A 25531-nucleotide genomic window follows, 5' to 3' on the forward strand; every position below is an offset into this window, starting at 1 on the left:
CGGTGATAGAACGCATTCAGACCATAGGTAATAGTGGGTACAATGCACTGCCCATAGATTATAACCCCTTTTAAGTTGAATCCTGCTGATAACTCTGCCAAGCTAAGGCCAAGGCCTTATTGCGATTAGCCTGTAACAAGACTTTAGCATTTACCTTACCAAATATTTATATTCCATCGCTCTTTCTATGGGTATATTCCCCATATGTGCATTGCCTTTCTTTCCAGTCTTTAACCTTATCGCCATGTACTTTGACTTGGCATAGTTTATCACCAAGTCGTTTGACGCTGCAAATCGCAAAAGCTGCTCTGCCGTATGAGTCAAGCCAACATCGTCTACGTACATTATACAGACCACCCGGTTTCCACCCATCCTAGGAGGGAAGTTCTTCACCCCAACTAGGTGTGATGGAAAATCTGCCATATATAAATTAAATAGCGTGGGTGCCAGCACATAGCCTTGCTTCAAGCATATAGTGGTGATTATTTCTTCGGTTCACCCGCCCATGCTATCCAATCTCACCTGCACTTGTGTACCGATATGGAAAGCCCACAAATTACACAGTAGATCATCAGATATCCCCCAGCCCTCTAGCTTTCTCCACAGCTTTTTCCGATTTACAGTGTCAAACGCTGACTTATAGTCATTGAAGATAAGGTGCAATGGAGCATTGTTGTTCTTGAGAGCCTTCGCAATAAGACAGTTAATCAATAATAATCCATAGGCAGCGCAGGATACGGGTCCAAATCCTACCTGGAATGGGCCAATTATATGCTTTTCCTCAGCCCATTTATTTAACCAATCTAATATCAAGGACTCAAATAATTTCCCTGTCGAGTCCAACATGGACAATTATCGGTAGTTGGATGGGCCGTTGCGGCAAAACATTTTGTATATAGGGACTAACTCCCCGGAATTCTCCCCTCTTCACAAATCCTGGTAAATGGGGTCATCGAGATACCCCCCACATATATGGGTCACTCTTGAGCACAATATTGGGTAGCCCATCGGGGCCAGGAGCCCGAGAATCCTTCAGGGCTTTTATTTTTTTTACAATGGACAATTTATCAAAATGAATGTTAAATCTACCATTTCTATTTTAGGCCCCCTCAATACTACCAACTGCTTGCGCTCCAAAAATGTTTCAAATGTGCCTAATCAAGGTCTGTTCATCTATAGGGTTGATTAAATGTTCCGTTTTGTTAGCCCTGACCTCGTTAAAAGCTTTCCACATTTGCTTGGAGTCCAAAGTGGTCAGTGTTTGCAGCATTTTCTGCCCCTTGCATGATTGATATTAGAATGCAATCTTTTCACCAATTCCTGTGGTTATTTTTCAATTTCTTTATGATTGGGCCAGCCACTTGCACGACAGGAGTTTGTCTTATTACCTGTCTAATGCTCTGTCGAAGCTTGCATTTAGCTGCCCTTATTATTATTATTTTTTTTTTATTGTAAGTTTTATAGTTTGATTTTACAAACTTTTATTACAATGTTTCCTCCATCATGAGTCTCCAAAAGTCACTTAATGATAACTTCTTCCCCACATCTATCCATTGACCAAATTACTGACTAGAACGGAGTTTAACAGAATAGCACTGCAAAAAGAGCACAAAGGCCTTCATAGCAGTTTCCACAAGATTCCACCTGAATGTGGTCGTTCAGTATCGAATCCAAATAGTCAATTGTTCGACAAGTCAACATCACGTTTTTCCTCCAAGAATTATGAACCACCAATCTTCCATATTCAGGTTTGCTGGGGCATATTTTCCTAGATGAAATGTTCATTGGATTTTTAGTTCTACACACTCAGTTAGTAGATGTTTACTGGACTCTACTTCAGCATTACAAAATCTGCATCAGTTGTTGTCCGTGTCTTTGGCGTGTTTCATGAAGAGTAACTCCTTGGTTCTCAAAGCATTCAACTGCAGTTTCAGGAACCTGTCTCGATGATATCTCGAGGGAAATTGTTTTAGGTAGGATGGTGGCGAGTCTAGACTACTCGTGACTCGACCTAAATAAACCGCAGAGGCTAGGTTGTTGTATCGTTCTTGGTTCATGATCCATTGCCATTGTTTTTTTTTCTTTGCAATTTGTGGACAACTTAGTAAGGTATCCATATCGATGTCAGCATAGAGCAATGTGGTTTTAAGTTTAGCTTCCCAGTCTCTGGTGCTCTTTGCCAGAGTTTCTGAAGATTTCGTACGCTGGTTCCGGAGTGCTTAAGTTCATCTTTCTTAAGAGTGACATTGACTTCCATAGGACTGTTCCTTGGAGTGAGTCCAAGGCCAATTCATTCCGGATCTTGATAACTGAAATGTACTTTGGGAGCATTAAGACTTTTCTCCAAAATAGGCCTTCTAAGTGTGGCCAGATTCTGTGATTTAAGTTCCAGGCCGCTTCTGAACCATAAGTTAATGCTGGTGTTACCTTCAGCTGATAGAACTCGCGTACAGGTAGCATTGTGAACTTGCCGTAGAGTCTATGCAGTTTTGCAGCTTGAAGTGCAAATGTCATTGTGCAGTGTATTAGGTCCTGTGACCACCCCCATTCTTTTATAGAGGGATTGAAAAGGATACCCAAGTATCGTATTTCCTTTATTTTATCTATCATTTCCGAGGCGATTGACCACTTAAAGTTTTTGTTCCTTTTACCTGTCGAGGTCCCAATTGTCATTACTTTTGTCTTAGCTACGTTGATGAGTAGCTTGTTTGCCGCCATATATTTTTCTAATGCAGCTAGGAGCCTTTGAAGACCTATCTGAGTTAAGTCAATAAGCACTATATCATCTGCATACGTAATTCCTCTTAGTTGTTGACCATTGATCTTTGGCGGGAAACATTTGGCATGATTTAGTGCAGCTGGGATGTCTGCAATGAACGGCTTAAACAATAGGGCGGCTAAAGGACAGCCTTGTTTCACGCCTGCGTTTGTGTCGATAAAGTTTGTTAGGTCACCTTGCTGGTTTAGGCGCACTCTGATCGATGTGTTTACATGCAGGGCAATTATTGGCTGCAAGATTTCTTCTGGACATGCCCAGCTCCTTACTTTTTTCCATAATAGCTCCTGGTTGATTGAATCAAAAGCTTGACACATGTCTATGAAGGCCAAGTGAAGATTTCTTTTTTGTTTCAAGGCAGTATTTTTGCCTGTGTGATGTGCCTAAAAAGGGTGTCGATGAATCGTGACCATTCCAATCTGTTCCTTTTTAGCATTATGTTGCTAATGCCATCCGGGCCTGCTGCTCGGGAGTTTTTTAATTTTTAAATTTTAGTGCTTATGTCATCAAGTGATTTAGTCGTGTCCCACTCCATTTGATAACAATGCGCTGTGAGCTATTGCCTCGTTATTCAATATAGAACAAATTTCTCTCGAATTATGGGTCACAATTAGTTTTAGCATCAGAGCTCCACGTTCTTGGTCTCTCATTGAGGCGAAGGTTTTTAACCAGTTTCGATATTTTTGTTTCCTTTTTTTGATCATTATAAGTGTCGCGGTGCCAGGATTTTTCTTCATTTGCCTTACGTCTTTCCTTAGCTTCTTTTTTTCATTGTCAATCATTTTGCTCCAACTGTGTTTGTGTTGAAAATGATTTCCTATTGAGCTGCCCAGTGGAGTTCGGAATTGCGTCAACAGTGGGATGTAGTTTATCTGGGAATCAGCCACGACGTCTTTAGATCGTATTAAGTTAGTCATATTTACGATCTGTTTCCTGTTTAATCTTAAGCGATTGCCCGCTTGATTGATCTCCAATTGGCCACCAGGCATTCTTTCCACTTTATTTTGTTCGACTGACCACAGAAGCACCAAGGCATCGTGATCGCTCCTTGACATTGCGTTTACTGATAGCTCCACAACTTGGCCCCATAGATTTGAGGATACCCAGATGTAATCAAGTGTTTTATGGGAACCCTCATTGTGCCACATTGGTTGGGGTGGAGAATCGCCAGTTACATTTCCATTAGTCATGACGCAATTGCGCATTTCTATCGCTTGAATCCAGTTCTTGCATCTGGATGATGGAATTGCGCTTGTGGCGGCATTTGCATTTATTTGGTATGTTGTGTCAATTAATTCTGCAAGATTTAAGTCGCCACATAGTAAGATCCTTAGATCCGTGTGATCTAATTGTCCTTGATCTACTATGGATGTAATTGATGTAATAAAGTGGTTTGTGGAGATCTTCGCCAGATTCCAATACATGTTAATCACAAGCATATGTTTGGATTTCGCTGCTCCATGAGACTTTAACTGTAGTAATGTACATTGTACAAAGGGGTTTGGGTTTGATGTATCAATCACGTCCCAACCTTTTCCTTGTTTAACCATTGTAATTAGCCCAGAAAATGGTCTTCCAAGGCTATTTTTAAACGCGTGGTTCAGCAAGATAAGATAACCGTCTCTCGTGGGTGTCTCACGTAACCACGTTTATTGCAGGCATATTAACAAATTTGTTTCCAGGTCGATAGAGAATTCATTAAAGAGGTGTCGGAAGCCCATTGTGTTCCAGGATATCACAGACAGCCGGTCCTCCTTTTCTTCAGTTCATTGCTAGGTAGGTTTTCTGCCAGATCTTTGATCCAAAATACTTGCTTTGTTTGTTGTGTCAACTTTGCCACGGGTGTAGGAAGATTTTGTGGGGAGTTGCATCGTTTTCCTGGGGTTCAGTCTAGTTAGTTATTTGGCTTTTCCTTTGGGTGAGTGTGTAAGGTCATCCTTGAGATTGGAATTAGGTGAAGACACTTCCATCTTGACTACAAAGCCAAAGAACAACAGTTCCTCAGCGACTGCGAGTATTGCCATTCGTACCACATGGGACTTAATATGCAGCAGTACTATGTCGGTGCTGGTCTCTGTCGCATATTCAACAATCTCAATATCATCTGTTGTTATAGTCCGGAGAGACGGTACACTCTGGAGTAATTTCATGATGTTCCTACGGTTTAAGTTCATTGAGTCTTCATCGGCAAGCACATTCTCCACTCGCAATTTGCCTGGTGGGTCGTGAGACGCCTCGGTTGGTCCTGTGTGACCTTGTTTAATTAATCCAGATCTTTGTGCTGCTGTAAATTTAGGGTTAGGGTTTGAGCCCATTTTAGCCGGGATAGAAGCAGCATCGACCCTTGGTTTTTGATCATTTGGATGGGTTGAGGCGTCATTGCAGGCAACACTTTGCGCCTTTGCTAGACATGTTGGCCTTGGTAGATCAGAAACTATCGATCTAAGGCCTGAGTTGGAGTTGGGGCACTCGTCGCGTTTCCTTTTGGGAACACTGCAGGCTTGGCCGTCAGCTCGATGAGGCGTGGCTACTGCTCCTTCTCTCATGTTATGGTCGATGCTGGGCGACGTGGTTTGACTGAGTTTATCGACCGAACTGACTGAATATGTTGACAGGTCTGTGAGGTCGATAGATGAGACTGTGGAGTGTGTTGAACTTTCACCAGAATCTCAACAAAGACGTTTTTTTGGATTTTCTTTGCATGCTACAGAGGCCTCGTTTGTGACATTAGACGTTTTTTGTTTCTTCTTCGCCTGCACCATGGGATTTAGTCGCTCCCGCACAAATAGACCGGGCCTTGTTGGCGTCGTTATATTTCTAATGAATTTTCTGGTACTGGAGGTTTGTTTCTATGCTTTAGACTTTTTGTTGTTGATTTTCTTCTTCCCTGTTGATACAGACTTTTCTTTTACATCTTTTCTCAAGCTGATTTGGGTCGTCTTTGCCGACCCTTTGAAGATATCAAACGTATAGAAAGCATTTGTGACTGTCATGGGCACCAGACTGGGGACATTATCAAGTCACCCTCATATCCAGTTCATGGTAGGCAGAAGGGAAGACAGACAGGTGCATTGTGGGTGAAAGCATGGAGAGCAAAAACAGGGTTAATATCCATGTCAGCCAATGAAAACCCCTGCGTCCATAGAATAACATGAGACTTCCTGTTCCATTAGCATGGACCCCTTTTTGGCCAATCCAGAACTAATGCAACGCTCTAGTCTTTGGGCGAGGCTCCCTATAAAAGCCACGCCCAAAGAACAAGACTTGCTTCGTGTATTCCTCTGTTGCATCAAGCACGCGCTTACCTGATCCCAATCCCTGGAGTCTTCTACGGCTTACCTGCAATTCCGGCACCCGGTTGGGCCTCCATCTTTGCTACTACGAGCTCCGCATCTGAAAGAGAAAGGAACAGAAGCATTAGTACAGTGGCAGTCTCTACTCACCTTTCCACGGCTTTCCGACGGCATCGGCAGCTTCATTCTTCACTCGCAGTCCTTCTGATCATCACCGCCCGTCCGAGTTAAGGGTCTTCTGATCTTCACTGCCCGTTGGACCTTCCTTTGGCAATCTGCAAGGAAAAAAAACACAAGAGAAAGACAGGTTAGTATTTATAGACACTCGGTGAGCAAGAACCACAAAGACAATACAAACCTGCACATCTTCCTTTCGAACCCAGTGAAGCAACTGGGAAATCTGAGGACATTGGACATTATACGCACTAAGGGTCAGTGAGGTAACTGGCCCTGGAACTTTATTCGGGACTTTCAAACGTTTTCCAGCCACACATAAGGGGAACGGCTTAGCCATTCTTTTCAACAGCATCACCAGAACAAGCGAGGAGAACAGCTTCTAGTCAGCACGGCAACCATCCAGCCCACACCATAGAGCCCCTGCAGAACCAGGATCGAGAGCCCATCTTCCTAAAACAAGACGTGAGCCCTCCCCGTTAGACGCTGCACTTGAACCAACGTTGAGTCTCAAGTGAGGGTCTCTGGGTCTGGGTACTATTCTAAACCCATTTTTTGTCTCACAGATAGAACCCTGGTGAAGGGAGTAAGAGCTGGTTTCCGGGTGAGGGGAGAGCAGAGCAGAGGTCAAAGGAATCCATCGCTCCTGCGGAGATTTAGGTGAGCGTGACAGTGACCGGCTGGCAAGTCGAGCTTGCGCATTGTTCCGCTGCATTGGAGCTTGCAGGCTTTTGTTAGGGAGGTACCAAAACAATCTGTTGTGCCGGCGGTAAGGCTTTATTGCAGGACTGGGCGCGTTGGATAATTTGCTCAGCAGTTTCCTTTGAGGTTGCTTTAGGAATTAAATCTTCGGCGCATTGCGCTCTTCGGTGCCATTCGGAAGGGTCTCCAGTTTCCATTGATACTTGGTTGTAAGTGTCCACTGTGCATTTTTTGTGAATGCCTGATGTTTTTGCCGAGGGCACAGGAGTGTTCAAGGCTGGGGGTAAGGTAATTGCCTCAGTGGCAAGAGTTTCACGCCGATCTCTGTGGCGAAGCCATTTCATGCATTCCATCACGGCCTCCATTAAGGTTAACTTATCTTGGTTATCGCGCATCGCTAGATCGCTTAGCCTTGATTGCCAGGCGGCGGTAAGTTCAGCTTCCTTTTCTAGACGTGTTAGCAATTTTGTGTTGAGGATTTCCATTTTAATTAAGTTTACATTTGCATTATTTAAGATGGTGCCCTGGTTTGTTATACCGTCGCTAAGCGTTTCGTATAGCTTAGTTAAGGGAATGAGAGCCAGCAAGGTGGCGGCTAAAACATTGTTGTGGATTTGTATCACTGCTGCAGTTGATAAATTGGATTTGGTGGGTCCTTCCTTTGTTTTTGTATCTTGCAGATTAATTCTACTTTGTTCCCTCTGCATATTGTCATGCGAAGCCAACCCAAGGGTTTTCTCCATAGTACTTGAATTTAGATTTATTTTTGGGGTGGTGTTGATGGTGTAAGATGACTCGCCCCCCTTGACTGGAGTTGCTAGTGGAGAGCTCAGTTGGGTTGAGTATATAGGAACACTATTTTGGTGCCTAAACAAAGTGGGCCTCTCCAAGTCATCAAGGCTGGCGCTTCTCTCCTTTTTTTTAAAATTTTTGGTGGGCGTCAATCAGTTTTGCCTCCATAAATTCAAAGTCGCCTTTTAATCTCTGCATTAAACGCGCTTCGCGTGCTGCTGCGTCTTGCATAGATTCAGAGGCAAATTGTAATGGAGTTTTTGTGCCCAAGCCTAGTAAGCAGGAACCTGTGTCCTCCACTTGTGTGGAGCTTGAGAGTTTTTTTGGCAGGGCACAGAATTCCGGTTCGAATGAGTCTGTGGCATTGTCATGTATTATATTTGCGGGCAACACGAGTCTCTCTTTGTAATCCTGCCTCCATTTGGTCTTTGCTGACAACATCTTGGCAAGTCGTTCTGAAGTGGTTGTAGTAGGTGCCAGGTTTGTCAGCACCGTTGGTGTGCCTCGAGGGACATTTTGCTCTCTGTTTTCTGGAATCAGTGCAACCAGATCCGCCATGTTGGATTGACATTCTTCCTGCCGATTTTGACCAGCATTGAGGGTGACGCTGAGCTCTGTCGCACTGCAGTCTGCTAATTTTGTGGCATGGGGGCCACGAGCGTTTAGAAGCCTCGAAGGGGACAAAGCGACAGACTTCTAACAAGTCTCTGTCGGTTTCATCCAGCATTAAAAAAGGCGGTAAATCGCTCTCCTCAGTTTCGGACATAGCTAGATTTACCGGTACCTCGGAATCCGTCGCATACAGTGCGCGACCATTGCTGTCTATTTGCTTCTCTGGTTCCAATAGTGTAATCGCCGGCAACAGCGTCGAATTTTCGCAGCTAACTGTGGGTGAATTTACATTTACATTTGAAATTGGGGCGTTTACCTCGTTTGCTGATTGCGAGGATGCCCAATTGTTCAAACTAGTAATTACTATTACCGAAAGACTCTGGATCCTGCCGTCATGGGTGGACCCACCCCTGCATGCTTGATCCGCCAAGGGTACTGGCGGGTGCGTCACGTCCCAGCATTCATTCTGCAGCTGCCTGGGTATTGGCATGGAAGGCAAGGGGGGAGGATCTTCGTGCACAGTAGCTGATGAGTTTAACGTTGGATTTTTCATTTGAGGTGACTGAGTTTCACTATCGTTGACCTGGAAGATGAGGGGCATTACTGCAGTGTCTAAGTGGGTTGTCCCTAGGACTTTACACCAATTGTTTTTGACTTTTAAATGGGTTTGAAGACCGATGTCGTGCATCTCAAACTCACCTCTCCTCTCCAGGAGAGTGCAGACTAAACTCTGCGAACTCCACGTGCGCTCCGCACACGCCAGGAGATTTTGTAGGAAGATGGAGCCTTTGTGTTTTAAGGGGCCACCACTCAATTCAAAGCACAAGTTCAGACAGTAGAAGTCGCTGCAGCTCCTCACTCCACGCACCACGACTGCAGACTGAACTCTGCCGAACTCTGCGCACGCCAGGAGATTTTGTAGGAAGGTGGAGCCTTTGTGTTTAAAGGGCCCACTACTCAATTCAAAGCACAAGTTCAGACAGTAGAAGTCGCTGCAGCTCCTCACTCCACGCACCACGATTGCAGACTGAACTCTACCAAAACTCCACGCGTGCTCCGCGCACGCCAGGAGATTTTGTAGGAAGGTGTAGCCTTTGTGTTTAAAGGGCCCACCACTCAATTCAAAGCACAAGTTCAGACAGTAGAAGTCACTGCAGCTCCTCACTCCACGCACTACGACTGCAGACTGAACTCTGCCAAACTCTGCTGCCCTTATTGTGGAGTCATAGCATCTGATCTTTCCCGGCTTACCCTTGTGTACATATCTATTATCCACAGGAATAGCTTTATATATCAAAACTTTATACCACGCCACTCTGTCCTCACCATTTGCATCAGCATTTAGGAGTACAAGACATTTTCATTAATATAGGTCTTTACTTTTTCGATGCATTTATCTGACAAATCTATCCGGTTTTCCTGTGCGTTTAATTGTACATCCCCGATTTATGTGTGTGTAGGTGGAGACCTTTCAATTTTCATTTTAAGCGTTAACATGGCATGATCGCTATACCTAGTGAACTCAGTATAAGAGTCTCTAATACAATCGTATCCTCATCACTAATAAAAAAAGATAGTCCAAAATAGCCACCCCATAACATCCCTTCCATGTGTAGGTTTGTTTAGTATTCCCCTTAAGCCCATGATTACCATTGACCAAACTAATACCCCATTCATCAGCAAATTTTAGCCATTGCTTTCCTTGTTTATTAATTGATTTACCACTGCCTTTGTCAAGGAGCCCATTATGAGTAGGGGCCATAGGTAGTAATTCAAGACAATACGCATTGAGATCACTACCCAACATGATAAGTGATTTGCCAGTTGCTGTTCGCCATTCTGCCATAATTATGCCAATGGTGTCACAGATTTTGGGGCATAGCATACCTCCCGGGGGCACATATACATGTATTAGTAAAATTTTTCTTTCACCAAAACATACTTCCACAGCCAAAATGTTGGAATTGTTTTCATTTATCAGCAATTATTTTGCCGAAAACATGTTACTAATACCAATAATCAGCCGTCCCTTGGTCCCAAATTCCTGAAACAGAGTATACCCAGTGTGAAGAATCCTGCAGATCCCTCACTGAAACCCTGCCTAAAGTCTCCTCCCAGGTGGCCAGGGGAAGGCAGATGCTTAATGATCCTAACTCTGGAGGTGGTGTACTGCGGGAGGATCACCTGGGTGGAAACAAGTCCTAGGGGAGTGAGGAGATTCCGTGGGATGAGATTCTGGATTTCTCCTCTGATAGGGAGACTCTTAACACTATGCCAAAAGAGGTTATGGCTTGTTGCCATTTTAATGTCTCTCAACCTCCTATTAAACCTAAGGTGGAGAACTCTAAGGTTGTAACAACAAAACATACTATACCAAAGGAAAGACTCTTTTTGATTTCTAAAATTAAATGCTCACCTCAATTCGGAGGGTACACCACAAAGAATGGCGCAAAGGTTGTCTTCTCAAAACCATCTTCCTCTAGACAAATTAAACATCATAGCCCCTCTGTCAAAATTACAAAGAGAATTAAATCTACCATTAAAAATAGTCATGAAGTAGAAAACCCTTACTTTGATGAAACAAACTACATGTCCCATAATCCTAGTGGGACTGATATGAGGAAGAGGACTGACGAAGCATGTAGTCAGGTAATTAAGCCTAATAGACATTTCAGAAGTCTGGCAATTGAGACTGATGGCTGACACCTGAAGTCAATTTCCAAACCCGTGAGTCATAAAAGGCCTCACCAGGAAAGGAGAGAAGGAAGAAGCTGGAGCAGGAGTTGGAAAGGTGGCAGTAGTAGTAGCAAAGGAGAAGCACAAGGCTAGAAATTCATGAGGAAGTAGGAGCACAGAAGGGACACCGGAACGTGGAGACAGCAGATTTCACCTGCAAGTTCTGAGAGGGGGTTGTGTACTCAAACCCTGTATTACTGTGGTTGCACTGAGGAAGACATGCTGAGAGTAACGTTTTCCCCATGTGCGCAGAGTTGCTGTGATTGCAGAGCCGTGAACGTGCTGAAGAAGCCTGAGGCCAGAAGCAGAAGGTAAGATGAGGGACTGGGGAGTAAAGGAAACTCCCACTTAACGTGGCTGGACCGGAGGCACCCATGCTGCAGAAGGGTGTGGGTCTCAAGTGAGCCTAAAGCAGTAGTAGAAGTTGAGGAAGTCAGGAGAGGGAAGCAGCCCACAACCGCAGTCTTTCTGGAGCCGGTGAGTGAAGCATGGCATTCAGGTTCACTCAGCAAGCCTTGCTGGTAACTGTAACCAGCTCTGAAGTAACTTGCGTATACTTAAAAGTGAGTATAAACTGTTTGTTGTTTGAAGACCCATTCTAACAAAGGAAATGTAGCACACACACTAATTGTGAAAGCCGGAGTGCTCTCATAAGAAGTAAAGAACATTAGATCCATTGTTGAGCATTTTCACTGTTGCCAGAGTGGTCGCGTGTCCTTAATTCAGAAGGGAATGCTTGTTAAAACCATTCCAAAAGCCAACGTTGACTTTTTCACAAGAGTAACAAGTAAATACACCATCAAAGGAAGGTCGCTTGTGACCAATTGTGTTTTATGAGAGAAGTCTGACATCATCTCTGTGATGTTACAGGAATACAATTCCTTGCAACCCTTTAAGGTTAAATACCTATCTTAAAGAGTGGTTGCATGGCCTAATTACATTTTTCATTTGAAGACTTAACCTTGTAGTATTCTGAACGATCATTCTTTATCCCAAAAGTTGTTATATTGATGAGGAGAACAAGCATTACCCAAGCCAAGAGGCAAACGCTTTCCATTCCAAACAAATACTGTTTAAACCCATCCACCTAAATTGTAAAGTCGTTAAAGGTGCAGAGACCCCTGATACAAGTGGGGCATTGTTACCTGAAGCTGTGAGCATGGCACTACAGCTTCAGGGTAGTTGCTGGAACCAAGAAGGTGTGAAGGGAGCTGGGTGCTTGGAAAGCAGATTAAGAAAATAGCCTGTAATGCTGAAAACCGCTGAAGCTGAGAGAAAGTCAGTCTTGGGCCAGAGGCCGGTTATATTTGCAGCAGTAAAATAGACGAAGAGGCAAAGAGGCTGCCCTTTTCTTGGAGCATAAAAAGTCAGAGAGTGCATTGCCTACCTGTAGAGGTCAAAGTGTCTTGTCATATGCATAACAATTCTAAAATATAAAATTGAAACAGAAGTACCTGAACTGTGGTGGTGTATAATACTATAATCAGTGGATGCCACATTGAAGTGGTTTGGAGTAGTGGTATACTATGGGACAAAAGTGACTGAATTCATTGTCTCTCAGGAATTCTACTCTGTATATATCAGATGATGCCAAATCTTCAAGACTAGGAACATCGTTGAAGATGTTAAGAACACATGTTCTATTCAAGTCATAGATTGCATGTGGACTGGGTCTACATTGGATTATTAGTTGATGAAAGTGTGTGGATCCGATGTTTTTTGTTTGCTTCATGGGAGTATCGCTCCTTCAAGTTCCTATGTCTTTGGATAGTTGAATCTTTTTTGATTCTGTTCAGAGAGGTATCCTGAGATATTTATTAAGGCAAAAATGTCACGTTTCTATTTGGCAGATGGTTTTCTCAAGTATTTATGTATTGGTCTACTGACTTAGCTATTTCATTTCTTCTTTGTTCTAGCTTTAGAAAATAATGTTTAGACATTGTGTCAGAATGAGCACCAAATCCAGTTGGATAAGGATTAAGGGCAAGTGGAACATGAGTTTGATTGGTGGGATTTTCCTCACACTGGGTCTTTATTTCCAGTAATAGATCATCACGCGGCTCATGGGTTGATTCGATCTCACTAGTTTTCCTGGCTTTCATTTTCCTATTCCCGGCGATAGTCGGATATTTCCTGGTAATGGCATTTTTAGCAATCTCAGCTTGCTTTTTGGGCTGCGATAGAGATCTCAGCAATTGCCTTGAGCTAGAACGAGTTTGCGATGCTCCTGCTTTTATATTCTTAGTTTTTTTTGCAGACTGTGCCGGAATGAGTGGTGTTTTCTTTGTTTTAGCGAAGATGTTATTTGCTGGCTTGCTTGTGCTCTTTTTAATAAGTCGTGAATTACTTATTCGGGTCACAGTTGGCGATTAAGTTAATTTACTAGGACAGGGAGTGTCTACCACTTTGCTATCTTCAATTACAAAAACAGATTCACTATTTTGGTCAGAGTTTATGGCCAAGAGAGCCATAACTGCTGTTATCTCAAGGGGATTGAATCAGGTATAGAGTGTAGGCGTTCCGTTGTCTCGCGTAGTAGCAGCCGATTAATCAATGTGGCATGCGCATTGATTTTACTATCCAATGTCTCCAATAGCTTGGTGAGCGATAAGATGGTGCTATTCATCGCCGTCAGGGTCAATTCGACAACTGGCGCTAAACTAACTATTGAGCACATTGGTTGCTGAGTTTGCAGGTTGTGTACTTGTTTTCTCACTGTAGGATTTGCGAATGAGATAGATAAAGCGGATGAATTATGGGATGATTGGTCAAACATGATTGGTGATTGCGACAAATTGGGAGTGCAGCGATTGGGAAGAGAGGTGTCCGATGATGGGATGATAATCAGAGTTTCTGAAACTGCTATTAATGAGTTTAACGGGTCTATTGTGTTTGCTTTGTTATGAAATGTCTCCATGTTGGCTTCAGGAAAGGTAATGGATTCTGCTTCATCCTGTGTTCTGTAACACGTTCACTATACTGGGTTCGCAATGGATACGTGCAGCCAAGTGAACCTCCTGCTGTTCATGAGGCTTTTTAGAGCCAATGTTTATTCTATGTGGTGATAGGTTCTTATTAACAAGCATTTCAAGTTTGGATATTGTAGTGTCGGCGCTTGTCTCCTCGTATCCTGCTGCCATTAGGGAGTCAGGCAAGGTAGATGGATCAATGACAGCGTGCTCATCGGTCGTTATATTGTCCGCTGACATCAGCTGCGGGTTAGTTGTCAAAGGTGTTCTGCTGGTGCTTGAGCGGTATGAATTAGTTAGATCAGGTGAACAGAAGTTACTGATATCAGCAGTGCTTGACTGGGTATGTGATCGCGCGGCAGCAGGGACACTTATCTATATTTAAAGTGTGCAGCGTCCTCACCGGGGTTCTTTTCGATTGAGTTGGTAGTTTAGCAATTTGTTTTGGAGGCGGCATAGCCTATTTTAAAGTATATAGGGCTGTGTCATTGTATTAGGTAAAGTTAACTGTTCGGTCAGAGCTTCTGCTTGTGAACCTACGAAGTAACAGGTTTGTGTAGAGGTGCTTACTATCGAGGCAATCAAACTTAATGGCAATAAACAAAGTGCTTACCGGTGTACCTCTGCACAGAACTTCTCGATTGCACTTCCACCAGCTCACAATATTTGTCTGATGGGTAATGTGGGCGGGGCTTGTCAGCACCACAATTATAAAAATGCCAAATAGTCTGTTAAGCCGCTGTATTTTCCTTTGCAGGATTAGGGTCCGGGCAGCCAAAACAGCACTTCTCGATTGCACTTCCACGATCATGTTTTTTTATCGCCTCAACAGGCATAATTTACTCAAGGCCACCTCCAACTCGACCAGCTAGCTAGCCTCAGCAACACCTTGTCTTTACCTGATACTATCGCTGACCTCCCTCTCTGCCCACCACCAGGTAGGAACACTATCCTTTTACTCCGGGTTTATCTGCATTACCACTTAGCTGACAGAGCAATTACTAATTTTTCAGTGGTAGTTTAGTGTTTCATCTTCCCTCTGGCTGTCTGTCCCGTGAGATGAAAGAACATTCCTTAGTATCCATTCTAATTTAAGTGGCAATTCATGAGGGCCATAGACTGTGTCCACCCCCCCTCAACTGACTACTTGTATATCACGTCTGTTTCACTATGGTCACAGTTCTATATATATATCAGTTTCAAAAAGTTTTTATTTTTGTTTAACATAGATTTAGGAAGGACAATTGCATCCTTCCATATCCATTTTGGTTCCAAACAAAAATTGGAGGACTTTATATAGCGCCAGCTTATATGGAAATATTAGACTGGTGACCCAACGCAATTACCTGCAAATATATAGCAGGATGTGCAAACTCAAAACAAATTAACAAGAACATTTAAGTAAAATCAAAACTAATTTCATCCTTTTGACCATCAAGGTCATTATCAATTTGACGTCCTGAGGAGCCACTCCTAAGAGACAAAACACGTGTAGAGGTTTTTTAGCAAAGAAAAAGTTTGATAGCAGTTTCTTGGAAAAAATTAAGTTTGATAAAAGAAATCTATGTTAAACAAAAATAAAAAAGTTTTGAAACTGATCTAACTCTCATTGGACTCTGAAGAATCGTTTCTAAGGCACATGAAATCTAAAGATTGCAATTTAACTATATATATATATATATATATATATATATATATATATATATACACAGCTGGGCAAACACAGAAGTTAATCTTTAGTCAAGCGACAAGAATCCCCCCAAAAAATCATAAGAAGAAGCTCGCCTGGATAAAGAGTGAATGTTTGCAATGATCTTGTTATTGTTATTTGGCATATATATAGCGCTCTATATATCACTGGTATGACCTCAAAGCGCTTGTGGGTTGAACGCCCTTGGGGACCGTACTCCAGGACAGTTGAGAGAGTAGGGTAGTATAGTGTGCTTGGGTGGACTCAGTATGTGTGGAGCTAGTGTGAAATGTCAGAGGAAAGCTGCATCCTAACATTAGGTGCAGTGTTAGTGAGAGATCAGTTGAATGTGTGCAGTCAGGTGATTGGTTTCGAGACTGCATTCTGGCGGTATTAGGCCTGTGTAGGGCGCTCATGTGTGCAGCTAGGACGATTTTTTCATGGGGTATAGCTGCGTTCTAGAAGGATACTGAGGTGTTCATGGAGTATTGTTCGTATGTGAGCACCTAGGCCGAAATTGATTGAAGGGTATATCTGCGCTCTATTGTGTGTTGGTGTAGAGTGGAGAGTGAGTATAGTGATACGAGACGCGAGTGTCTGGAGTGGATGTTTTATTCTTACGAGCCCACTGTTCACATACAAATGACATACAAATGACCCAGCAGCTAGTTAACACATGTCGAAGGGACTCCAGTTGGCTTTGGCGTTTTACACAGTCTGCAACCCTGTTCGTTCATGCTCTTCCACATCCAAGGTCCTACGATACCAAGGGTGAGTAATTGGTTGAAGCAGAGAAGCATGACAAATCTTCTTAATGCAGGTATCGTAACCAACAGGGTTAGGGCCTTAAATAGGGGGTCTGCCATTCAAAGTAATCCCTACAGGTCTTTAGACCAGATAGATGTATATGGTTCCGGCCCCAGTCCCAAATCTTCAATTTGTCCATAAACTCCCTTTTCAAAGTGAACTTGTCCTTATCCCACTCTGGCATCCATTTTATACTCTGAAAGAGCTTGATGCATGACTTGCTAAATTTCTCCATGTCCATCACACCATTGGTTTTAGTTTCCCCAAGATAGTTAATAGGCAACACTTTGGTCCCTTAATGACTCTTATGTATAATAGGCCACATTTCACACATACCAGATCCAATATGGAAGTTAGTCCTAGCTCCAGGCGTAACGCCTGGATAGGGACACATTGTGCGATTCCCAGAATACACCTCCATATTTTGCCCTCGAGAGTCTGTCAAGGCTATATAGCCCTAGGTGATAGAACACCTCCAGATCATAGGTAACAGTGGGTACAATGCACTGTCCATAGATTGTGATAACCCCTTTTAAGCTGAATCCTGCTGTGTTATCAGAAAATTATTTTGCCTGTGCGGCTAGAGCCAAGGCCTTATTGCGCTTAGCCTGTACCTTATCACTTAGGCAGATTCCCAAATATTTATATTCCATCGCTCTTTATATGGGTATATTCCCCATATGTACATTGACTTTCTTTCCAGCCTCCAACCTTATCGCCATGTACTTTCACTTGGCATAGTTTAATCACCAAGTCGTTTGACCCTGCAAATTGCAAAAGCTGCTCTGCCGTATGAGTCAGGTCCACATTGTCTGTGTACATTATACAGACCACTCAGTTTCCACCAATCCTAGGAGGGAAGTTCTTTAACCCAACCAGGTGTGATGGAAAATCTGCCATATATAAATTAAATAGCATGGGTGCCAGCACGTAGCCTTGCTTTAAGCCTATAGTGGTGATTATTTCTTCGGTTCAGCCACCCATACTATCCAATCTCACCTGCACTTGTGTACTGATATGGAAAGCCTGCAAAATACGCAGCAGATCATCAGGAAGCCCTCTAGCTGTTTCCACAGCTTTTCATGATTAAACGCTGACTTACAGTCAATGAACATAAGGTTCAAGAGAGCATTGCTCTTCTTGAGAGCCTTCACAATAAGACCGTTAATCAATAACAATCCATGGGCAGTGCAGGATCCGTGTCTAAATCCTACCTGGAATGGACCAACTATATGCTTTTCCTCAGCCCATTTATTTAACAAATCTAACATCAAAGACCCAAATAATTTCCCTGTCAAGTCCAACATGGACAATTATCGGTAGTTAGATGGGTCGTTGCGGCAAAACATTTTGTATATAGGGATTAGCAAGGCTTTACCCCAACTCCTCGGAATTCTCCCCTCTTCACAAATCCTGGTAAATGGGGTCATCGAGATATCTCCCACATATCTGGGTCACTCTTGAGCACAATATTGGGCAGCCTGTCCGGGTCAGGAGCCCGAAAACCCTTTAGAGCTTTTATTTTTATTGCAATTGACAATTTATCAAATGGCATATTAAATCGACCATTTCTATTTTGGGCCCCCTCAATACTACCAAATGCTTGCGCTTAAAAAAAAATTCAAATTTGCCTAATCCAGGTCTGTTCATCTATATGGTTGATTAAAGGTTCCATTTTGTTACCCCTGACCTCGTTAAAAGCTTTCCACATTTGGCAAAGTGGTCAGTGTTTGCAGCATTTTCTGCCACCTTGCATTCTTGATATTAGAATGCCATCTTTACACCAATTCCTGTGGGTATTTCTCAATTTCTTTATGATTGGGCCAGCCACCTGCAAGACAGGAGTTTGCCTTATTACCTGTCTAATGCCCTGTCAAAGCTTGCATTTGGCTGCCCTAATTGTTGATTAACAAGGGGGGTCCTGGGAGTCCCTCTGCCAGACATTAGTCCTGGTTGCGAGAGACTTACCCAGAGTCTTTAGCTCACTATCTTTCACAGAGAAGAAATATCCTAAACATATCAGTATTTGTCCTGCTCTGGGGCAGTCCAGCACAGAAATGCTAGACAATTTTCCTCTGAACAAGAGTACCAACAGAAACCCCAGACACGTGTTTCGGTCTGGTTGGACCTCACCAGTAGGGTGGATCTGTGCCTCTCTAAGAATAGTGAGCAAGGGGTCTACGTCTGGATTCCCCTAGTAACTTAGGGTGAGACCCAAAGTTACTGGCATATGCAAATTAACAAGGGGGGTCCTGGGAGTCCCTCTGCCAGACATTAGTCCTGGTTGCGAGAGACTTTCCTGGTAGTACCTACTTCTGTTGGTACTCTTGTTCAGAGGAGAATTGCCTAGCATTTTGGTGCTGGACTGCCCCAGGGCAGGATAAATACTGATAAGTTTAGGATATTTCTTCTCTGTGAAAGATAGTGAGCTAAAGACTCTGGGTAAGTCTCCCGCAACCAGGACTAATGTCTGGCAGAGGGACTCCCAGGACCCCCCTTGTTAATTTGCATATGCAAGTAACTTTGGGTCTCACCCTAAGTTACTAGGGGAATCCAGACGTGGACCCCTTGCTCACTATTCTTAGAGAGGCACAGCTCCTCCCTACTGATGAGGTCCAACCAGACCGAAACACGTGTTTGGGGATGCTGTTGGTACTCTTGTTCAGAGGAGAATTGCCTAGCATTTCGGTGCTGGACTGTCCCAGGGCAGGACAAATACTGATATGTTTAGGATATTTCTTCTCTGTGAAAGATAGTGAGCTAAAGACTCTGGGTAAGTCTCTCGCAACCAGGACTAATGTCTGGCAGAGGGACTCCCAGTACCCCCCCTTGTTAATTTGCCCTAATTGTTGAGTCATAGCATCTGATCTTTCCCGGCTTACCCTTGTGTACATATCTATTACCACAGGAATAGCTTTATATATTATACTTTTATACCACACCACTATGTCTTCACCATTAGCACCAGCATTTAAGGAGTAAAGGATATTTGCATTAATATAGGTCTTTACTTTTTTGATGTTTTTATTTGACCAATTTATCCGGTTTTCCTCTGCGTTTAATTGTACATCCCGATTTTTGTGTGTGTAGTCAGAGACCTTTCAATGTTAATTTTAAGCGTTAACATGGCATGATCGCTCGCTATACCTAGTGAACTCAATATAAGAGTCTCTAATACAATCAGTATCCTCATCACTAATAAAAAAATAGTCCAAAATAACCACCTCCTTTGTGAAGGAGCCCATTATGAGTAGGGGCCATAGGTAGTATTTCAAGACAATACGCAATGAGATCACCACCCAAAATGATAAGCGATTTGCCAGTTGCTGTTCGCCATTCTGCCATAATTATGCCAATGGTGTCACGGATTTGGGGGGCATAGCATACCTCCCGGGGGCAAATTGACATTTATTAGTAACATTTTTCTTTCACTAAAACATACTTCCACAGCCAAAATGTTGGAATTGCTATCTTTTATCAGCAATTTCTTTGCCGAAAACCTGTTACCAATACCAATAATCATCCCTCCCTTAGGCCGTCACTTGATCCCAAATTCCTGAAACAGAGTATACCCATTGTGGAGAATGCTGCGGATCCCTCACTGAAACCCGGCCTAAAGTCTCCTCCAAGGTGTCCAGGGGATGGCATATGCTTGGTGATCCTAACCCTCTGGGTAGTGAACTGCGGGAGGATCACCTGGGTGGAGACAGGGCCCAGGGGAGTGAGGAGATTCCGTATTTCTCCTCTGATAGGGAGACTCTTAACACTATGCCAAAAGAGGTTATGGCTTATTGCCATTTTAATGTCTCTCAACCTCCTATTAAACCTAAGGTGGAGAACTCTAAGGTTGTAACAACAAAACATACTATACCAAAGGAAAGACTCTGTTTTCTAAAATGAAATGCTCACCTCAATTCCAAGGGTACACTACAAAGAATGGCGTAAAGGTTGCCTCTTGAAACCATCTTCCTCTCGACAAGTTAAACATCATAGCCCCTCTGTTAAAATTACCAAGAGAATTAAATCTACACTTAAAAATAAACCTGACTTTGATGAAACAAACTCCATGTCCCATAATCCAAGTGGTACTGAGATGAGGAAGAGGACTGAAGAAGCATGTTAGGTAATTAAGCCTTATAGTAATTTCAGAAGTCTCGCAATTGAGAATAATGGCTGACACCTGAAGTCAATTGGCAAACCTGTGAGTCATAAAAGGCCTCAGAAAGAAATGACAGAAGGAAGAAGCTGGAGCAGGATTGGACAGCTGGCAGTTATAGTAGCAGAGGAGAAGCACAAGGCTAGAAATTCATGAGGAAGTGGGAGCACAGAAGGGACGACGGAACGTGGAGACAGCAGATTTCACCTGCAAGTTCTGAGAGGGTCCTGTATACTCAAAACCTGTATTACCGTGATTGCACTGAGGAAGACATGCTGAGAGTAAGGTATTCCCCATGTGCGTGGAGTTGCTGTGATTGCAGAGCCATGACCGTGCTGATGAAGCCTGCGCCCAGAAGCAGAAGGTAAGACGAGTGACCGTGGAGTAAAGGAAACTCCCACTTAACGTGGCTGGACCGGAGACGCCCGTGCTGCAGAAGGGTGTGGGTTTCAAGTGAGCCCAAAGCAGTAGTAGATGTCAGGAAGTCAGGAGAGGGAAGCAGCCCACAACCACAGTGTTCCTGGAGCCGGTGAGTGAAGCTCGGCATTCAGGTTCACTCAGCAAGCCTTGCCGGTAACTGTAACCAGCTCTGAAGTAACTCGCGTATACTGAAAAGCGAGTATAAACTGTTTGTTGTTTGAAGACCCATTCTAACAAAGGAAATTAAGCACACACTAATTGTGAAAGCCGTAGCGCTCGCATAAGAAGTAAAGAACATTAGATCCACTGTTGAGCATTTTCACTGTTGCCAGAGTGGTCGCATGTCCTTAATTCAGAAGGGAACACTTGTTAAAGCCATTCCAAAAGCTAATGTTGACTTTTTCACAAGAGTAACAAGTGAATACACCATCAAAGGCAGGTTGCTTGTGGTCAATTAAGTTTCTTGAGAGAAGTCTGAAATCCTCTCTGCGATATTACAGGAATACAATTCCTTGCAACCCTTTAAGGTTAAAGACCTATCTTAAAGAGTGGTCATGTGTTTTTATTACATTTTTCCTTTGAAGATTTAACCTTGTATTATCCTGAACAATCATTCTTTATCACAAAAGTTGTTATATTGATGAGGAGAACAAGCATTACCCAAGCCAAGAGGCAAACGATTTCCATTCCAAACAAATACTGTTTAAACCCATCCACCTAAATTGTAAAGTCATTAAAGGTCCAGAGGCCCCTGACACAAGTGGGGCATTGTTACCTGAAGCTGTGAGCATGGCACTACAGCTTCGGAATAGTTGCTGGAACTAAGAAGGTGTGAAGGGAGCTGGGTGCTTATAAAGCAGATTAAGGAAATAGCCTGTAATGCTGAAGACTGCTTAAGATAAGAGAAAGTCAGTCTTGGGGCAGAGGCAGGTTATATTTGCAGCAGTAAGACAGATGGAAGAGGCAAAGAGGATGCCCTTTTCTTGGTGCATAGAAAGGAAGAGTTCCTTGCCTACCTGTAGAGGTCAAAGTGTCTTGTCATATAGAAGTACCTGAACTGTGGTGGTGTATAATACTGTCAGTGGATGTCACATTGAAGTGGTTTGAAGCAGTGGTATACTATGGCACAAAGGTGACTGTTCTCATATTAACAATAATAGAAGAGGGGTTGTTAAGAGGTACATAGCAACCCAAAGAGAAGCATCCTGACAATTATCCCAAATGTACTGCAAATGTCCTAACCAATTATAAAGTGGTAGAATAAGAAGTTATATATCTATTCTTTGAACTGTGGTAAATAATCTTGAAAAGAAGAGATCCAGGATTACCATTGGTGCTATTTTCTTGGCTGAAATTGCTAGGGTATCTTTTCAATGGAAACCATAGAATTGTTACCAGTGGATTTTTATTTGATGTACTTTTGTTTTACTTTGAAACTAATAAGAACTGGTTCAGGACTTTTCTTTTCTTTGAATATAGTGAAGCTGACTTTGTTGTTTAGTGTGAGGGCCAGTTTACCTATGTTAGCAGTTGTTCCCTTATCATTTAGAATAGGTAGGGAATTCCCTGATGGAGTTGGGCAAGCAAGGCTTTATTTGCAAACATTTTCTTTAATAAAATGTCTAATCTTGAGAATACTACAAGCAGTTGTTCACCTCGCATTACTGACCCCTCACATATGGTGTCCGGGGTGGGATCAGCATCAGCTGATACAAACTGGTAACCACAACATATTTAGTTGACTCTGATCAAACTGATACCGAGTCAGAAAGAAGTTGGTCTGAGCATATTCCTTCTACTTGTGCCACCTGTAATTCCCATTCCAACCCTGGTTCTAACCCCTCCGATACTAGGGAGGATAGGAGTTTTGATTCCTTTGCCCTTCAAAGGATCTGGGAAAATCAGAGAAGTTCCTTGCAATCAGTAACCTATTGAAATGAATGTAGGAATACACATTTGTATGGTCACAGGCCAAGCTACTCTTCCAAAAAGACAATGGCTCTCATCACAAGTTGGGCGGAGCAATAAAATGCGTCAGTAACACTATTGCCGCCACATATACCACTCCGCCCAATCTCGAGTTGGATGTAAAATGGGAGTTTTACCTCCAGCTTTTTGCTCGAGGTAAAAACCACAATTTTCCTGGCCTGGCACGGCGCTATTTGCGCCAGTGCTAATAGCGCCAGTGACCCAATGGAAATGGGGATTTACCTCCCCAACGCAACTCGGGCTCCGGCGCAAATTGCGCTGGACCGAGTTGCAGTAACGATAATAACTTTGGGTAGTATGCCGGCACAATTAGTCCCGGGGTACCGCCCAACCCATGATGAGGCCCAATATGTTAAAGGGAATTTGCATTATCTGCATTTCCCTCAAAATCATATAATACCAGGAAAGACAAGTTGATAGTGTGTTTGTTACTAGAGGTAGAATTTCCCATTTATATCTGTGCATACATTATACCGGAACAAGGACCCATATTTAAAATCTATCCCCTTATTTTCAGTGGAAAAGAATTAAAACTTATGGTTTTCCATTTTTCAACCACTACCCATGAAATCCATTGAGGAGGTAGACTGGGCAGATTAATGTATGTTATCAGGAGAAAAATTCACCTGCAAATGCTGGTAATGATCCTAGAATTCTTTTGTCTACCTGTGTACTTTATGACACTAACCCCAATAAGACCAAACAGAAAGATCACCAGAATACCATGTCATATTGTATATGTTATATTGTATGAAGAAAGAGAGTTGTTATTCTAACCTTGAACTGTGTATAAGACAAAAAGGTAAATTTCTCAGGCTACCCTGTTGTATTGTTTTTAGCAGGATACTAGTTGTCCAGAACTTGAACCTCTTTGCCAAGAACAGGCAAGTGATACTTGGAGTGTGGAGGAAGAACAAAACCCTAATCCTTTTGAAGGAAACTATCCGGTTTAATGATAGAAGAACATATGGGGATTCTTGTTCATCTCTAACTAAAACAATTTCCGCATATGAGGAGGGAAATAAAACCTTACCTCCAGGTTTTGATATATCCTTTGAAGGCATCATGAAGCAAGACACAGACAACAGATTCAAAGTTCAAAACAAAATGGTTTATTAAATCAAATGTCAGGATGGTAGAAGGCATAACATGCCCTATGCTAAGGTGGGATTTCCCTACCTGTTCAAAACTAAGGAACGTCTGAGTCAAAGAGTTCAACCTAAAAGTCTGTTTGTGCCCAAAACCTATACTTGCCCTCACAATTAAAGCAAAACAATGTGTAGTGTGAGAAAGCTGAAGGTGTCTCACTGACTAGTCCCCAGGGATCTGTCATCCAGGTGGCCAGGACACAGCCATCGTTGTTGGATCCAATTCCTGGGGGTGGACTAGTCCGGGAGGATCACCTGGATGGGGGTTCCTCGGGGAGTTGAAGTGGGACACCGACAGGTGAGACGCGGTAAGGAAAAAGTTACTTACCTGTAACTGTTGTTCTCCTCCCTTATAACACCTTTCCCCATCCTCTCCCGTAGGATATTCAGAAACTGTGCCCCCCCACTTTCCCGAGACAAACACTTTTTTACATAATGAAAGACAATGGACTAAAACTAGGGCCGTTTACCTGACATGTCCCAACACGAGGGCCAGGCAGAGTCAGTCAATGGACAATAACTACACAAACCCGACAGCCCTTTTCCTTCGCCAGAGGGATAAAAGGTGGAACACGAGAGCACACGAAGAGCAAGGCCAACCGTACAAGGAAGCAGTCATTCCAGGACGGCAGTTCAAATGGAGGAGAAAGGCTCGAGACCTGAAAGGACGTCAAGGAGGGAATTTCCCTTGCCCTTTCCAACCCAGACCTGCAAAGCCTCTAACAAAAGAAACATAAGACCCAGAATCGCAGCTGGCGAATGGTGTGGAGGATGTCAGTGGTATGTGGAACCCTCCTGCACTGATAGCCAGAGCAGGGAGACGAGGTTGCCATTGTGGTACCGTCGTTGACTCCAGTGGCAAAAGAAACGCCAACGAATACAATACAGCCGGTGAGTTGGAAGAACCTGATAGGAACCGGATTGTGTTTAAACTCAAGGTTGCAGTGGCAACATTTAAGAAGATTCAAAACTCGGAGGTGTTTTTGTTTATGTACTTGGTACCAGAGTTAGAGTGGCCCGGCGCTACGTGGGTGCTGATTCAAAGGACTCTTAACTGATGCCCTTCTCCTGAACAAGCGGAATGTGTAAAACTGGGAAATCAAAGTGGTCCTACAGCGGCTTATGTTGAATCCTGTGCATAGTCAAAAGTCTTCGGTTGTCGTAGAAACTACAAGTATCATGAGGCCTTAGGGGATGCCAGCATGAGATGTCAAAGTGGTCATACGAGGGTCAAGCCAAACCCCCTTGTACAATTGAAAGTCTTTGG

Source organism: Ambystoma mexicanum, chromosome 3q (assembly GCF_040938575.1).
Source record: "Ambystoma mexicanum isolate Mex_15411 chromosome 3q, UKY_AmexF1_1, whole genome shotgun sequence".
NCBI lineage: Eukaryota > Metazoa > Chordata > Amphibia > Caudata > Ambystomatidae > Ambystoma > Ambystoma mexicanum.